The 5,256-nt window shown below is 54.2% G+C and overlaps 1 non-coding gene across 1 annotated transcript; it reads left to right on the top strand.

The window, feature by feature from the left end:
• The first annotated feature begins 3,076 nt into the window (after positions 1–3,076).
• Positions 3,077–4,988, top strand: LOC124562632. The gene has a single exon (XR_006969574.1). It is a non-coding gene; the product is annotated as a small subunit ribosomal RNA (ribosomal RNA).
• The last annotated feature ends 268 nt before the right edge of the window (positions 4,989–5,256 follow it).

Below are 5,256 nucleotides of genomic sequence, written 5' to 3'. Positions count from 1 at the left end.
ATTGGGCCTTAACCTAACCTATATTGGGCCTTAACCTAACCTATATTGGGCCTTAACCTAACCTATATTGGGCCTTAACCTAACCTATATTGGGCCTTAACGTAACCCACGTTGCGCCTTAACGTAACCCACGTTGCGCCTTAACGTAACCCACGTTGCGCCTTAACGTAACCCACGTTGCGCCTTAACGTAACCCACGTTGCGCCTTAACGTAACCCACGTTGCGCCTTAAACCTAACCCATATTGCGCCTTAACCTAACCCATATTGCGCCTTAACCTAACCCATATTGCGCCTTAACCTAACCCATATTGTGCCTTAACCTAACCTATATTGTACCTTAACCTAACCCATATTGTACCTTAACCTAACCTATATTGTACCTTAACCTAACCTATATTGTACCTTAACCTAACCTATATTGTACCTTAACCTAACCCATATTGCGCCTTAACCTAACCCATATTGCGCCTTAACCTAACCCATATTGCGCCTTAACCTAACCCATATTGCGCCTTAACCTAACCCATATTGCGCCTTAACCTAACCCATATTGCGCCTTAACCTAACCCATATTGCGCCTTAACCTAACCCATATTGCGCCTTAACCTAACCCATATTGCGCCTTAACCTAACCCATATTGTACCTTAACCTAACCTATATTGTACCTTAACCTAACCTATATTGTACCTTAACCTAACCTATATTGGGCCTTAACCTAACCTATATTGGGCCTTAACCTAACCTATATTGGGCCTTAACCTAACCTATATTGGGCCTTAACCTAACCTATATTGGGCCTTAACGTAACCCACGTTGCGCCTTAACGTAACCCACGTTGCGCCTTAACGTAACCCACGTTGCGCCTTAACGTAACCCCACGTTGCGCCTTAACGTAACCCACGTTGCGCCTTAACGTAACCCACGTTGCGCCTTAACGTAACCCACGTTGCGCCTTAACCCAACACACGTTGGGCCTTAACCCAACACACGTTGGGCCTTAACCCAACACACGTTGGGCCTTAACCCAACACACGTTGGGCCTTAACCCAACACACGTTGGGCCTTAACCCAACACACGTTGGGCCTTAACCCAACACACGTTGGGCCTTAACCCAACACACGTTGGGCCTTAACCCAACACACGTTGGGCCTTAACCCAACACACGTTGGGCCTTAACCCAACACACGTTGGGCCTTAACCCAACACACGTTGGGCCTTAACCCAACACACGTTGGGCCTTAACCCAACACAACGTTGGGCCTTAACCCAACACACGTTGGGCCTTAAACCCAACACACGTTGGGCCTTAACCCAACACACGTTGGGCCTTAACCCAACACACGTTGGGCCTTAACCCAACACACGTTGGGCCTTAACCTGCTCTGTAATTGTCATACGACGCGTTAAATTAGTGTGGTGTTGCCTAACTGCAACCCCCGCAATATAGTTTGCTACTCGCACTGCCTGGTCCCCAGAGTATCGCTTCATGTTAAACACCTTGCAGCTATACACTGTAATGCGGATGGCAGCAGGACGTACATGCTCAATGCCCTTCGCAGTTGTTCATTGGCATTTGCATGGCGAAGCACAGCCTACGTTGTGGTACGGCGTGTGTCAACTGTCCGCTGATGTTGTACGTCCAAATCACACACTGTACTGCACATTGGTCCTCATGTACTGAATGATACATCGTGGTACATGTGTGACCGTACCACGACTGCGCCAACAACGGCGAACCATACGGTCCAAATATTGTGCACTCAGCTACGTGTCGTCTCCCTATAAGAGCTGGATTGCAGTATGGTATGCCGTGGATGGCGATCAGCATGAGCCGTCTGTTGATGTAGTGGCGCGTGTTGTCAGACGTAGTCGTCTCTTCTCACACACCGTGATAGCATGGTGCACTGCGTTCCACATCTGCGACATGCGACAGAGGCCGGTTGACAGTCGTTCGCGCAATGGACATCGCATACGTACGGGGGCCACCTTCCACGTGTTCGCGAAGCGTGCACATGTTGTTGCGTGTATGTGGGCAGACATAGTGTGTCGTGACACCTGACACAGGCATGCAACAATCGTTGAATTTGCAAATGGCGATGGACGTCTACGTTTGCTGGTGACGTTACGCAAATGAACAACTGGTAAACGGTTGTGGTGCGGTTGTTCTCGCTAGAGGTGAATCAGTGATGGCGACGATCGGTTGAGCTACCAACCGGTTGTTTCAGCGATACCCACCATGCCCACGAACGTGAATGGCATGTGGGTGTGAAGCGATACGCGGCGGTGGCTGGGTGGGACCGTCCCCGGCCGGTGAGGGGGGGCCTCCCGGCGTGCTGGCCGCGCGGTGCGTGGGCGCACCGCGCTACAGCCGGCTGGTGGGGGCGGCCAGTGGCAGGCGCGCCGGCCGACGGAGGCGGCAGGCGGCGCAGCTGCGCGCCGGCGCACCCTGCACGCGGCGCCGTGCGGCCAAAGTAGGTCCTCGCGGGCCCGGTGCGAGCGCGGTGGACATCTGCAGTGTGCTGGTCCGATTGAGGACTGTGTGCGCTGAGGATGCGCCGCCGCCCGGCGCTCGGCGCCGCGACGCCGTCTGCTGCTCGGTCGCCTCTGCGGTTCTCGCAGGTGGTTTGTATCGCAGCTGTGCGGACGTGTTGGCGCGTGCGCTGTGCTGGGAGAGTTCGCTTCGGCACCCAAGTGGGGCTTTTGTCCTTCTGTGGCGCTGGCGTTGGAGCTGCCGGCCACCCGTAGGTGGCGCGTGTTGTCTCCCGCCGGCAATGCCACGACAGCACGCTCCCGGGCCTCTGTCGGCAGCGGCAAGCTCAGTTGGGAGCACGGGTGGTCGCACCTAAAGCGTCTACTCGCCAAACTCCGGGCGATTGCGCCTCTCTCGAACCCGACCAAGTACTTAGGACGGCGCTGCGCGCCGCCGGGACCTGAGAGGGTTTCGAGGTGTATTGTGCAGGGGAGCTCAGCCTCCTCCTGTTTGCAGAATAATTGAGCGGACGCTTGCGTGTTCGCGCGGGCCCCCGGGACACACTCCCGGGCGGCCGGCTGCTCAGCTCTAGTTGACGCAGCTCCCTGGTTGATCCTGCCAGTAGTCATATGCTTGTCTCAAAGATTAAGCCATGCATGTCTCAGTACAAGCCGCATTAAGGTGAAACCGCGAATGGCTCATTAAATCAGTTATGGTTCCTTAGATCGTACCCACGTTACTTGGATAACTGTGGTAATTCTAGAGCTAATACATGCAAACAGAGTCCCGACCAGAGATGGAAGGGACGCTTTTATTAGATCAAAACCAATCGGTCGGCTCGTCCGGTCCGTTTGCCTTGGTGACTCTGAATAACTTTGGGCTGATCGCACGGTCCTCGTACCGGCGACGCATCTTTCAAATGTCTGCCTTATCAACTGTCGATGGTAGGTTCTGCGCCTACCATGGTTGTAACGGGTAACGGGGAATCAGGGTTCGATTCCGGAGAGGGAGCCTGAGAAACGGCTACCACATCCAAGGAAGGCAGCAGGCGCGCAAATTACCCACTCCCGGCACGGGGAGGTAGTGACGAAAAATAACGATACGGGACTCATCCGAGGCCCCGTAATCGGAATGAGTACACTTTAAATCCTTTAACGAGTATCTATTGGAGGGCAAGTCTGGTGCCAGCAGCCGCGGTAATTCCAGCTCCAATAGCGTATATTAAAGTTGTTGCGGTTAAAAAGCTCGTAGTTGGATTTGTGTCCCACGCTGTTGGTTCCACCGCCCGTCGGTGTTTAACTGGCATGTATCGTGGGACGTCCTGCCGGTGGGGCGAGCTGAAGGCGTGCGACGCGCCTCGTGCGTGCTCGTGCGTCCCGAGGCGGACCCCGTTGCAATCCTACCAGGGTGCTCTTGAGTGAGTGTCTCGGTGGGCCGGCACGTTTACTTTGAACAAATTAGAGTGCTTAAAGCAGGCAAGCCCGCCTGAATACTGTGTGCATGGAATAATGGAATAGGACCTCGGTTCTATTTTGTTGGTTTTCGGAACCCGAGGTAATGATTAATAGGGACAGGCGGGGGCATTCGTATTGCGACGTTAGAGGTGAAATTCTTGGATCGTCGCAAGGACGAACAGAAGCGAAAGCATTTGCCAAGTATGTTTTCATTAATCAAGAACGAAAGTTAGAGGTTCGAAGGCGATCAGATACCGCCCTAGTTCTAACCATAAACGATGCCAGCCAGCGATCCGCCGCAGTTCCTCCGATGACTCGGCGGGCAGCCTCCGGGAAACCAAAGCTTTTGGGTTCCGGGGGAAGTATGGTTGCAAAGCTGAAACTTAAAGGAATTGACGGAAGGGCACCACCAGGAGTGGAGCCTGCGGCTTAATTTGACTCAACACGGGAAACCTCACCAGGCCCGGACACCGGAAGGATTGACAGATTGATAGCTCTTTCTTGATTCGGTGGGTGGTGGTGCATGGCCGTTCTTAGTTGGTGGAGCGATTTGTCTGGTTAATTCCGATAACGAACGAGACTCTAGCCTGCTAACTAGTCGCGTGACATCCTTCGTGCTGTCAGCGATTACTTTTCTTCTTAGAGGGACAGGCGGCTTCTAGCCGCACGAGATTGAGCAATAACAGGTCTGTGATGCCCTTAGATGTTCTGGGCCGCACGCGCGCTACACTGAAGGAATCAGCGTGTCTTCCTAGGCCGAAAGGTCGGGGTAACCCCGCTGAACCTCCTTCGTGCTAGGGATTGGGGCTTGCAATTGTTCCCCATGAACGAGGAATTCCAGTAAGCGCGAGTCATAAGCTCGCGTTGATTACGTCCCTGCCCTTTGTACACACCGCCCGTCGCTACTACCGATTGAATGATTTAGTGAGGTCTTCGGACTGGTACGCGGCATTGACTCTGTCGTTGCCGATGCTACCGGAAAGATGACCAAACTTGATCATTTAGAGGAAGTAAAAGTCGTAACAAGGTGTCCGTAGGTGAACCTGCGGAAGGATCATTACCGACTAGACTGCATGTCTTTCGATGTGCGTGTCGTGTCGCGCAACACGCTACCTGTACGGCTCGCAGTAGCCGTGCGCCGCGTGCGGAACCCACGCGTGCGTCTCAAAACTAACGCCAATGTTGTGTGGTACGAGCGCTGAAGCGCTGGAGCGGCTGGCCTGCGGCACCTGGCGCCTGGCGCCGGTTTTGAATGACTTTCGCCCGACTGCCTGTCCGCTCCGGTGTGGAGCCGTACGACGCCCATCGGCCGTGAGGCCGTTGGACAC

The sequence above is a fragment of the Schistocerca americana genome, unplaced genomic scaffold, assembly GCF_021461395.2.
Source record: "Schistocerca americana isolate TAMUIC-IGC-003095 unplaced genomic scaffold, iqSchAmer2.1 HiC_scaffold_1163, whole genome shotgun sequence".
In the NCBI taxonomy this organism is placed as follows: Eukaryota; Metazoa; Arthropoda; class Insecta; order Orthoptera; family Acrididae; genus Schistocerca; species Schistocerca americana.
Note: the sequence above shows the minus strand (reverse complement) of the source record. Positions and strands in the feature narration are given on the sequence as shown.